Source organism: Epargyreus clarus, unplaced genomic scaffold, assembly GCF_041222505.1.
Source record: "Epargyreus clarus isolate Ecla_fem2 unplaced genomic scaffold, WU_Ecla_fem_2.2 ptg000031l, whole genome shotgun sequence".
Taxonomy (NCBI): domain Eukaryota; kingdom Metazoa; phylum Arthropoda; class Insecta; order Lepidoptera; family Hesperiidae; genus Epargyreus; species Epargyreus clarus.
In genome coordinates, this window is record NW_027332236.1 from 9487590 (window position 1) to 9501484 (window position 13895).

Sequence of the window (13895 nt, forward strand, 5' to 3'; positions counted from 1 at the left end):
ATCTTATACTTTCATTACGTACATTTAGGTATTTTTTTCATTAATGGTTCTAGAAGCAGGTATATACTTATATAATCGTGTAATTATATTTTTAAATAATATTACTTAAAAATTGAATGTCCAAAATAGGATATCTATTTAAGACATTTATAAACGCAAGCTGTGTAAAATAAATGAAATTTCATAGCCCTGGGATCGAAACTGTGGAAGCTGTAGAATGTACAAAATATTACAGATTTCTAAAGATACCCATGTATAGTGGTAAATCAATACCATTATCTTAAAACCACTATAAAAATGAGTAATACCAAACAACAGGCAGTTTCTGCAAAATACACGTAAAGCTTAACCAACTCTAAACCTTAGTCAAAGCTCACACAATACATATTACCACGAACACAGTCAAATATCTCAACAAAACGATTACTAGACATCCATCAAGCGAAATTGAACCATAACTTGATCAAAATAAAACGAAATATACTTCAATTTCAATCTTAATTTAAATTCAATACAGCCTCAGCTTTGTGTGACGCAAAAAGGACTGTATTTCATTGGTATTACGGTGTAATTTCATTGAGAAGGTACTAGGTGGTTAGGGTCTTTTGTAGTTGGGTGTTTGCATGCTCCCGCGCATCTTACGGCAGCGGGCGGAAATCTTAATAGGTCCTGGAACCCGAACTAACGATGGGAGCCATCGATCGACTGTAGTCTTCGTAATCTATTTTACTTGAATTTTGTGGTCAAATTACTTTGAAACATCGTTTTCCTCTTTGTTGATTACTTTTAGGGTGAACACTGATATACAAATGTAAAACTCACTGCATAATAACGAAATAATAGTCAAAAACAATAGAAAATTTTGAAGTAAAGTAAGTCAGTCCAATTTGGACACCAATTATATTCTAAATGGTGAATTTAGATTTTAGTATTGAATCTTGGTATTCATCATAGTGTGTAACCATCAAATTGATCAGATTTAATGTAGGCTTATGAGTAAAAGTACACATGATTTTGTAACAATACATGGAATTCGTGAATACATCGTAAGGAAACCTGCATACCTGAGAGATTTATAAAAAAATAATCTCAAAGGTATGAGAAGTCTACTAATACGCACTTGGCCAGTGCGGTGGACTATAGCCTAATCCTTCTCATTCTGAGAGGAGACCCGTGCCCAGCAGTGGGACAATATATAGTGGGTTGATGATGACATGGAATTTCTTTAGTAAATTTTATCATTAAGTATTCCAAAAGCCGACTCCTATCTACTTACAAATATGACATTTTAAATATATAGGTATAAACCTTGAAGGTAGAAACCTTGTAGGTATACACAAACAGGAATTATTTATACCTAGACTTTGTCAGATTTCCTCCTCCAAGTTACTGTAATGATGTCTAAATGATTTCTCATCAAGAGTCCGCAATATTAAGGTTACGATGACAAACCTTTATAATCTAAACCGACCTTGAAACTTTACTCTCTGAAGCATATAAATTGCAAACATCAACAAGGTCACAACATAAATCAACTTGAATTTAACATATAAGATAAACAAATTAACACTTATCAAAGTTTACTAAAGAGCTTTCGCAAAAAATGTCATAAAAACACATAAAATCGGATCGGAAGTTAATGTTATTTGATACTTTTTTGTTTAAGCATCTGATATTATTAATATATTCTTCCAAACGATATTATATAATGGTAATAAAGCTCATTAATATTTATAAAGCCTCGCACGCGTTGCTTGCATGCAATTTTCAAGTTTTTTTTGTATGCTTTGTGTTTCAAAAGTACCAGTTAATAAATATACATATAAATAAATTGTCTATGTGTATTGGTATTTAGTGAACTAGATTTTGCTTTGTTAAATATTATATTGTAGTATAATTCATAATTTAAATAACACAAGAATTATTTGATAACAATTAAGATGAAGGTTTTTAAAATGTCAATTTTACGTCATTCTTCTTTATGCCCTTTTAAATACTCTAAAATCTGTGCTTATATTTTTATATATTATTTGTAAAAAGCTTTTACATTTTTAAAATACTTTAAAAAATTAGGAAGTACTTAATTCGTTTTTTTTTGTACGATCACCTCTATCCGTTATGAAGTCTATAACGTCATTATAACGCCATATTTGCACAGGCTGCGTCGATCGGCCGCATCGGATGAACTAGAGGTGCATTCACACGACACACCACTTACGACGAACATACATACATACAATATAGTATTGTCATACATGTACTTATATGTATATATGTATGTATGAGATGTAGATATATAGATCAGAAAGATGGAACGCAGGAACGCTTTGTGGTCTTCTGGAAACATCACCGCCACACCTATTACTGCCTAAAATAAAATCAATACTGTTGTATCCTTGTACCCTAAAAATTGTCCTAAGCTACTTAACTTGCTCAGTGATTGTACCACGCCTGTGATCGATCTTGGTTGGCACTCCAATACTATCTGAGGTTGGTAAAAATGCCCAAGGGCATTAATAAGTTATAATAAGTGAATATTTATTATAGTGAATTGCAAGTTCATTTGGCACTTTTCATCATCAACTCATTACTGTCCCACTGCTGGGCACGGGTCTCCTCTCAGAGTGAGAAGGATCAGGCCATAGTCCACCGCGCTGGCCAAATGCGTATTGGTAGACTGCACATACCTTCGAGATTTTTTATTTTTATAAATCTCAGGTATGCAGGTTTCCTCACGATAATTAATTTCTAATACGCACATAACTTTGAAAAACCAGAGGTGCGTGCCTGGGATTTGAACCTCGGACCCCTCGATCGAGAGGCCGAGTTTCCTAACCACTAGGCTTTCACTGCCACACTTTTGGCACTTTTACATTATAATAATTAATTAATTAGTTATGTATCCAATGTTTTGTCTACTAAACATCGAATTATATCCTAGACAGAAATTATTAAATAACAATTTAGTAGACAAAACATGAATACATTAATTATTATCAATAATTGTCGATATAATATAAGTAATAATACATGTACGTGTTTGTTACTTAGTTTGTGATAAAGACCTTTTGTTGTTCTTGAACTTGATATTGAACAATCTAAAATATTCCGATTACGTATTCGAATACGTGATTATTATATTATGATATTTATGATAGTTGTTTTGTGTCAATATGTAGCAGTATTATTTTGTACATTTTTATATCAGTAGTCATAATTAAGTAGTTATTACTGCTGTGTTCTGGTTTGAAGTGTAGTAAGAAATAAAACCAATGTCATTCAAACTTTTTTTATTTTTATAATATAGGAATAGCAAATAAGCAGTCCACCGGATGGTAAGTGGCTACTGTCGCCCATGAACATCTGTAATCAACCCCAGATAGAACTAGATATAATAGTTAGGATTAGATAGAAGCTTTGAGGTCTATGTGGTGGCTATGGAATGCCTTACCATACCCTTCAAACCGGAATACAGCATCGTTTAAAACTGCTGTTATTAGGCAGAAATTGGAGTGGCGGTGGTGCTGCCGGAGTTGTACCAGAAAAGGCTTTAAGGGCAGAGCAATGCATTTATGATTGACATGACATAAACAGTTTGCTATTTTACGACTAAATATTATAAAAAATATATAAAAATCCTGTAAAAATTGATTTAGTTGTTTCAAGATAAGTTTGAACAAACATATTCTAAATATTAAAAACATTTTCGTTTCTATTATTATCTCGTTGAAATAATCTTCCTCCTAATCGTCAGGCGTTCAGTGAATTGTGCCAAAAGTTGCATACATTATTTATGCTCAGGATCTATTTTTTATCTGTCCCGCCAAAATACTGTCAAGTTTGAAAAGCAAATTATGTTTTGTTGACGTAAACGTTCGGAAATCGAAGTCTTCGAAGTTTTGGACGTGACGGCGGGAACCAAACGAATTTAACGTTTAAAAATTAATTTCTACGCCCAAATCCGCGCTAGGCGTTCAATGCCAATATTAAACGGTTTTTTTTTTATTAGGGAGCACGATTTCCAAGTTTTTATTGGCCGCTTGGGTGACAAAAGCGGAAAAAACTTGAAAAAGGCGCGCAAAAAATGCATTGCTTTTTTGCGCGTGACTTCGATCTTATTTCTTAGGGTTAAAGATTATATTTGGTTAAGTGATTGGCTAGATTTCTTTGGATATGAACTGGGTCTTGGTCACTGCCTTCTTTACGCCAAAGCGACGAAAAACGGTTACTTTGAAATAACGTTTTTCTGGCACGTGCCCCCCACCCGCTAGGTTCGAAATTTGAATATCGTTTGTTACTAACCAATTCGAATTTCGAAGCGGGCATAATGTTCTTAGCAATTTTTCGAAATCGATACTTAACGGTTTAGTTTCAGCCAGTGTTAGCCAATTAGATTATTAAGTTATCTATGCTTTTGTTAGATTAATGGTTTCGACAAGGTTCTAGCAAGCTCCTATTATTTCACACCATTATTCATTACATAAATACGAAAAAATAAAATGCAAATGAGATATTTAAAATTAATCGATCGATAAATTACATAATCTTTGATTATATTTTTTGGATAAACATTTCTTAAGATTCATTCTACTCCCATTACGATCTTGATGCTTGATCGACATTCGATAAAATTGAATAAACTTGTACAATTGTACAAAACTGTTAAAAATTTAGAAATAATTTTTTAAATCGTTATTTACTGCCGTGGCGTAAACTTCACTGTAAATAACAAAAAAATCTCAAATGTAATTAAATACACCTATTCATTGTAGGTAGTTAGGAAGCCTTACGAAGACATCATTTAAATTATTTGTCTCAGTAAATGGATCTGATAAACACACTGTGTAGCGCAGGTCACTCAAACAGCTTTCATAAACAGTAGCTTCCTTAAAGTATCGAATCCTAAGAAAGTGGAAAATCTCAATTGAAAGTCCATAAGAATCTGAAACATTAACTTAAACATTTCTATTATCGCATCGCACACAGTAACGCCTCTAGCGGCGAGAACTAACATCCTCCCCATTCCACTAATTGAAACTTCTTCATTCACTAACAAATTTTCATTCTTAACGCAATCCAAGATTCGTAGCTATATGGAAAATCCAAAATCACTTCAAAACATATCACAAATCTTATATACATTTTATCACTATAACTTTTACACGTGACTCCGTCTGAATAATCCTAAGACTTCAATCCAGAAAGCAGGTATATATCGAACTGAGGCAAGTAGTCGCTAACTACTCACTATAACGATTTTATAACGAACGAACGGACAAAAAAACCTGAATAACGATATTCGTTACAAAAGAATGCTCAGTAAAAAAACCTTAACGATTCGTTGCAAAAATACAGTAGAATTTTTTTTATCGCGCCAAGAAACAAATACTTAGAAGTGATTTAGTCTAACGGTCAAACTATTGATGGAACCAAAAAAGGTTTTAAAATAGTCTTTTTGTGTTCTATTTATAACGATTTTGATTGAGAATTAGAATTTTCTGACTTTGAATTCAGCGCGAGTGATGCTTTGATCTTCTCTGATAGGATAATAAAAGATAAAAGTAACAGACACCACCATTGATCCATTATCCATCAACGAAATCTTGGATATAAAGAAGCAAGAACTTTAGTAATTATTCTATATAGAATATGTTCTGTCAATCTTCATTCTAATGATAGGGACGAATGTACTTTAGTAACAACATTTCAACGTAAGTTTTTAAAACATTTCAGAAAACTCATTCTAGTAAACTTCCTCATTCAGTAGTAGATTTACTTTTGCATCTAATAGTTGTAGCATACCACCATACAGACCATGATATTAATGGCACGCCAAAGAACATCTGTAACCAATTTTTTACAGAACAAGAATCCTTGAAGTTGATAAAGCTACACCCAAGGATTAAAGCCTTAATGAAAAGCCTCAAAAACTATCACATCATTCTAGAACGAACACAGCAGTCATTGCTGCAATGAGGCAGAAATAAGTGTGGTTGTGATGAGGTTGCCAGCAAACTTAAGAACTTTACCAAAAGTAGCAGAAGTTCCTAAACTCCACTTGATTTTAAGAAGTCAATGAAGCCATAAAGAGGTTCACACAAATGTTTATAGATCTAATGAAATCTAAATAGAATAAGACTACAGATGCGTTATTAAGTAATGACTAAGTATGGATTCATCTTATAAATATGTAAGGGTTTTAGTATTATAAATTAGAACAAAGCTATAGGAAATAGATTTTTATGATGCCACCATATATAAGATGATAGAGGAGTATTTTAAATTCAAGTCGCATTTGTTGAAAATTGATTTCTATAGAACTATTTATGAAAACTTCTTAGTTAGGTGAAAACTAGAATCTTTTTACCTGTGGTAATTGAAAATTTGCCCATAAAGTTGATGAATGACCTATATGTTGATGAAAACCTGTCCGACAGACTTTTCCGAGGCGTTCCAGCTTAGTCCTCGGGTGTAGCGGCGCATCTGTGGCCGACCTCAGGTAGGAATATGTAATCCTATCTGGGGTTGATTACAGATGTCCATGGGCGGCAGGAGCCACTTACCATCAGGTGGACTGCGTGCTCGTCTGCTACTCCCATATTGTATATATAAAAAAACCACCAATACACAGAAAAGTTTGTCGGACTAATTTATGTGGTACTTTTTGCTATAATGACGATATCATCGCGACATTTTCTAGTCATCGGTTGATTTTGATAAACCCACTGATAATGTCCGATTTAATTTTTCCGGACAGGTTCCGCATTAGGTGTTTAACTAATCTATGTACGTCAGTTTGACAAGATGTCGTGTGGTAAAAAATGTGTGGTTTGTGTGAACCTTAGTTCCTTAAAACAAGGTACAAAAACAAGAAATGTATTGCGTAAATAAATCGCATAATGCGCCAAAAAATTAAAGATATCAATGTTATTTTTTGAAATTTTAATGGAGTGATCAAGTTGTTCCCAATTGATCCCAGGCACGCACCTCTGATTTTTCAAAGTGATGTGCGTATTAGATGTTAATCATCACTTGCTTAAACAGTGAAGGAAAACATCGTGAGAAAACCTGAGAATTCTTAAAAAAAGAAATAGTTTTCAAAGGTATCACATACCTTTATATAGTTTATATAGTTTACCAATTCGCACTTGGCCAGCGCGGACTATGGCCTAATCCTTCTCATTCTGAGAGGAGACCCGTGCCCAGCAGTAGGACAGTAATGGGTTGATGATGATGTTGAAGTTGTTTAGGCTACAGCCCTATCTGAAGAAATAGATATATACAATAATATCTGCATATAAAAAATTAATATATATACAATATAGCAGTGATATCCTAGTTTGAAAGTCTGTCTGTCAATTTGGAGGTCTGAGCTTTCTTAATTATGTGTGTATGAGAAATTAATCATGACTTGCTGTAACGATGAAAATACATTGCAAAGTTTTAACGTCCAAGGGTTCTTAAAAATACCAAAGGGGTGTGAAGTTGAATTGGTCCGTGGACTATGGTCTAAGCCCTCAAATTCTGAGATTAGACCCGTGCTCAGTGGGATAGGAATCAGTGAACGACAACTTATCAGAAGTGAAAAGTATAATTGAATATTGAAACATTAAGTAAATCTAAAATCGACTCCTTAAATCAATTTCCACGTAAAAATCGATTAACCGAATGTCGCCACTGCCGCTATTAGCGAATTATTAATATTGTAATATTTCGAAAAAATGTCATCTGTCAAATCGTTCGGTGTTTAGTAATATAGCTTGATTTCGCGGTATTTACCCAAATTACTCGGTTTTTTTGCGACGTTGCGCCAATATTTGACGCTCGGTTGCACCTGACATTGGTCTGACTTTTTATCGTCTGAGGTCATGAAGAAAAACTCCGATTTCAAGATCGATATTTTCTATGATATAATAATAATGGATAAAGAAAACTCTAGGTTTGTTGAAAAAACGAAGGTGATTCGATACTGTTGCGTATCTGGTTTTATGAATCACATTTATCTTATTCTTAGTGTAACGGGTAATATAACATATTTGTTGGTGGTAGAACCCTTTGTGGTTCGACTCCGGCGGCACCCTTTCCATACCTATTTCTACCTAATAACAGCAGTGTTAGGCGCTGCTGTGTTTCGTTTTGAAGGGTGTGGTAAGGGAGACATACTTTTCCGAGGCGTTCCAGCTTAGTCCTCAGGGGTAGCGGCGCATCTGTGGCCCACCTCAGGTAGGAATATCTGATACTATCTGGGATTGATTACAGATATCCATGGGCGGCAGTAGCCACTTACCATCATGTGGACTGCATGCTCGTCTGCGACTCCTATATTATAAAAAAAAATCATCAAGTGGACCGCATTTATATCACAAAGAGCGATTTTTGGCATAAGATAGAAGAACCAAATATTTCATGAAAAGTAGCTTAGTTGTAAATTCTCTATCCCGGTATAAATGTTTCATCAAAATCAATTCAACCGTTGTTACGATTAATCTGAACAGTGTAAGTAGTATTATAATGGCTACACTTTAATAGATATACAATACAATTTAATATGCGACTTTTCTGCATCAAAATAAAACTATAGGAAAATCCCATGGCCATGCCATAATAAATCATTAAAAATACGATCGTTTGATTGGCCGTTAAATTGGAAATACATTTGATTTTATGGTTATGTAGTGTCCAATCTAATTTATCAGATTCCTCTAATTAATCGATTCGCAATTAATTTCTTTTATTGATTTCGTTTATGCGTTAAATATCCTTAATTGTATAATTAGGGTTAGTTTGATTATACCCGTAAGGCGTTGTGGTCGAGTGGAAGGTTTCGAGTTTGTTCCCCGGTTAGGTAATAATACAGAACGAATTTTGTTTATCGAAACGAATTCAGTTTTAGGTCAATGTATTAGTGTATTCGTCTCTATCTACACATAACAGGAAATAAATATCATCATTTTTATGTAGAACGTTTGATATAATTAAGTTAAATAAATAAATAAAACGCTTTCTACACTCACAGCCCCACACTATGATATCCTGTAACGTGGGTGCTATGAACACACACATAGCCAGAACCAGACAACACACACCCAGACCCAGAACAGATATCTAAATTCATCATTCAAATATATGTCTGGCCGGGGATCGAACCGGGACCCTTTGCTCGTCAGACCGGTATGGTGACCGCTCCGCCACGCGGGTCACAAGTTATTAGGGTAGTTAAGTTATATCAAAATTAGGATGTGTGACGTAACATATATTTAATTTTAGTGTAAATAAGTATTACCTAGGTATACTTAAATTATTCTACAGAATTACCTATAAATAAACATACATTTAAAAATATATCATTAAGTAAAATTTGGAATTATTTAGCGCGTTCTTATGAAATCACCCCTATGCATACAATATTTCATACTAAAACTATCTGACCCGGCAAACATTGTGTTGCCATATAAATAAAAAAAATGTTAAGGGTGAACAACCCTTATCGGTTGTTAATCGGCTACTATCTATTTTTCATACCCCTAAGTGGGTATGAAAAATAGATAGTAGCCGATTCTCAGACCTACTGAATATGCATATAAAATTTGGTGAAAATCGGTAAAGCCCTTTCGGAGGAGTACGGTAACTAACATTGTGACACGAGAATTTTATATATAAGATAAACCCTTAAAACTGTAATACCGTACAAATCTAACCGTCACTCAAATGAGATAAAGTACATCCTTACGAACATGTCCGACTAGTTAAGCCGGTTGTGGATGCTTATTCGTGTATATTTGTCACATTTCACTTAACATGTCTAAAATATTAATCGAAATGATCATGATTATCTTTTTTGTAATGGAAGTAGCTAAAAAGCATGCAGTCGACCTGATGACTACTGCTGCCAATGGACATCTATAATCAATCCCAGATAAGATTGAAAGCCTAAATGAGGTCGCCCTCACATATATAGGAAAGTACAAAACTGAAAATTCCTGACTGAATCTAAAATAGATTTAAGTGGACCTTATGCCGTATTTTTAGGTTAGACCCTTTTATTTTTAACTCTATGTATTTTGAAGGTAAAAGCTTACCCAGAATTTATTCCGTAAAAGCGTAAAGTATCCCATACGTATATACGTATTTGTATGTATTTCCCATACGTATGTAATCATATACGTATTTGTATCGTACCTATTTGTATCCTATAAGTATTCGTACTAATTATTTACTTTTTATTTTTTTTAAACCGAGAATATATTTTTGCAAATCCGGGATTAATCGTTCAATTTTTCAAAGTTAGAAAAGACCCAGAAACGCCATCTAGGGATTTAGAATAATCCCGTTGAGCAAAAACTATGCCTTATTAGGGGAATGCCTCAGGCCGTATACCCAGATAAACAGCTGAAGTATGCTACCGATTTATAATAATTTTGGATGACAACAAAAACGGTAGCCGGCCAGTCGGGACCCCTTTTTGCCACCCTCCATTTTGTCTAAAGAAATGTGTTTAAAGAATCTACCTATAAGTATTGCCAATAGTATTTATATACAACAACTAATACAATAATATATTATTTATAAAAACTTGACTTTATTAACTTTGCTCATTTAAGTAATTTTCTTGTAAAAAGCAAATTAAAATCTATAGAATTCCTAAATTCTTATTCTTATTGATTGAATTATTGATTTAAAATCATACCAAAATCTCTAGAATAACATATATTTATTTTTGTCAATAATTAAATTGTTATTGATTGATTGATATTCTTATATTTTCAACGCAATTATTTGAAATTATTTCGTCAATACAAGATATGCTTAAAAATAAATTTAATAGTTGAAATAATTTTATTGCTAAATTACTAATATTTAAATATGGTCGTCTAAGTAATATTACATTGCGTAATTTTATCATTTATATTTAACACCTTATGCAAGTAAAAATGTTGTAGTAATTTTACATAATATAAATATTACCTCTCTTTAAATTCAAATATTACAAAATATTATATTAGCGCCATCTGTTGGACTTAAGAGCTAAATTCATAATTTTATTTAGGTTTTGAATAATCATATATTTTTACACACTTTATAATGAATATAGACACTATATTAATATAATTATGTAGGAATCGTAACACAAATTCAATATTTTATAATACAAAATAGTAAAATCTCATACTAAAGAGCCTAAAAAAGAAGCCGATTGCACCAAAACAAAAGTTTAAAATCAAACAACAAACCATAAGTACAAATACGTAAAAAACAACGATTTATTATTCCTAATCTAAAGCAATACATTTTGAGATAAAAACAAGACAAATAACCACCCCTCGAGATGACGTGCTCGCTATTTTTCCTTAAGGGGTCAGTGTAAAATGTGTCATAATGAATAACCACCCTTAATACCCTCATTAATCCCTTGACCCTTCTTACAACCTCCGGGTTTACGGGCTCAAAATCTCTGTCAAAAGAAGACATGGAATCGAAATCCTTACTTGAACATGTGTTTCATAAATGCTGTCACAAGTGTCTTAATAGCGACCAATGCTTAACCTAATATCAATTGAATGTTATATTCTTTGTTGTATGTAATAATGAAGTAACTCGTCGTAATGATTTTAAGTTCGCTTCCTCTAAATCTCAGGTATTTTGAGTCAGTTTCTAATATTCTAATTGTTCCTTGATGATTATTCTGTGCTAGTGTCATTTTTGTGGTATTATTTAGGTCTTCTATTATTGAATCCTTGTTAATCCTTGTTAAGATCAGTTTTCTGTACTTATATCCTCTTTTCGACGGTTGCAACGTTTTCGTCTTGTATTTGTGTCGTGTTCACTTTATTGTTTATATCTTTTAGTATTCAGAATCATGTAGGTTGCAGGTCATCTTATCATTCACTAATTTGTAGTTTTCTTTAACTGTGTGTGCGTCGTATGTCTGTCTCTGTGTTGTCGTTAAACCTTACATGTAATGTTGACTAATCATGTGAATCTCTTAAATATGTACAGATAATTGGCAAAACCAGTCAAAATTTACGTAATTAACCAGGTGCCAGGAAGTGGTGATAGGCGTGGCAGGAAAAAGACAATTTCGGACCCCCTGGATCCAAGTGACCCAGGGTTCCGGTACCCGAGGAGTGCTAGCGATCCTACCCAGTGGGGTCTGCTGGTGGCCTCTGATCATGAGGTTGGTGGCTCGATTGTAAGACAATCTTGGTCATCATTACCAGAACCGAACCAAAACCAAAAACAGGAATTCTTTTTTTGTTTGGTTTTTGTCAAATTAATTGCACTTTAACATAGAATAGTTATTAACTAAATCTTTTCATAAGTTCTTTAAATAAATGACCTCACAGACTGTCTTAAATCGTTTACCGTTCATGTGCCGTTGTGTTTGACAATCCAACTTATTTATTATGGTTTCTTGTCGTATTTTTTTTCTTACTACGTTCTTTTGACGCTTTTTCGTGTGTTTTTTCTGCCTGCGTTTCAATTAAGTGTTTAATGTGCTTCCATAAATCATTAATGCTATTAGTGAAACAAATTGATCAATTTGTTTTATGTTTTTACTATGTTGTAATGTGTTAGTTTTGTTTTAGTCGTTGCTTCAGTGTGTGAGTAACTGAACGTAATTGTATTGTAGTTTATATACATCGAAAACCACCGACCGCATCGGAAGTTGTACTATAATACTTCAATTTAACACAGATTCCTTTGCGGTGAATCGATCCTTCACGAAGTCCTATTAAAAGTCAGCCACCACCTCGAATTTCCAGCCTCATGCCATTAAGTAGTGCTCCAAACTTTAATTATGTTCAGGCTGTGACCAATCGCGTTCGTGTCTCGCGTTTCTGTCAAGTCATGCGACGTGCTACCGTATCCTATAGCTCTAGTAAACTAAGTCGTCCCGCAGCCATCTCTTCAACATCAACATTATCATCTCTAAAATCAACCGGCCAGAGATCAGAATCATTTGCACCCGTGACCGAATCACGGACACTTTAAAATCCATTCATTGCTAAGCAGATTTCGACGACCACTATCGAAGGATGATGACGTAATTTGAGCTCTATTTGCTGTTGCCCCAAGATTAATATCGACTCGATTGCGATAATAAAATTCGATTGACGAGTTGAAATTGAGTCGTGTTTCATCAGCAATAGATTCGGTGCCCGAAGGAACGTGGCCCATAGTTTCATTGTTGGGCGGCGAATAAAACGTGTCGGTAGGATGACGAGCGGGTTTCAGCTCAGAAACTAATTTGGAATATCACAATGAGTATCAATGTTGTTCCGAAACAGCCTTTTGAATGTGCGAAGAGTGCCGGCGTTCTATTATAGATGTACTTGCTGGCACGCGCATACCAATCTCAGCTCATGCGAAAATGGGCTGAATCTTACACTTGTATACATAGTCCATACATAATACTTGAATACATAGTTCAATTAATAGTGCAAATACCATCAACAAACTTTAAACAACAGATTATGCATTCGGTAAAACGTAACGAATTTTAAACATAATTACGCGGATCGGGCAGTAGATTAACTTTGAGGAAGTGTTGCTGATCGAGGTGCGTGAAAAACGCCGTGAAGGTGGCATCCTGCCTTTATTACCGTCTTCGTCTCTTGGGCAAATAAAAAATAGTTGTTTCGCCCGCAACGAGTACAATTTGTTCCGGCTACCTGCGGATGTCGTCCAAGGGCAAAATTCACTTTCTGATGAGCCCGATGATGAATTTTAAGCAGTTACATGCTTGCGTTTATTTACTTGCGACTTTTTACACCTTATTGTCGTACGCTAATGCGTGTCTACAAGTCATGTTTGCCTATTATGTGATAGTTATGCATGAGCTATTGCAAATTTTAAGTGCTACTTTTTGTAAACATTTGATATAGAACTACTAG

The 13895-nt window shown here is 34.0% G+C and overlaps 1 protein-coding gene across 6 annotated transcripts in view; it reads left to right on the plus strand.

Annotated features, from left to right (window-relative positions):
* The window catches only part of LOC140754665 (zinc finger protein rotund), a 239842-nt gene that overhangs the window by 222099 nt on the left and 3848 nt on the right, over positions 1-13895 (plus strand). The window lies entirely within an intron of this gene.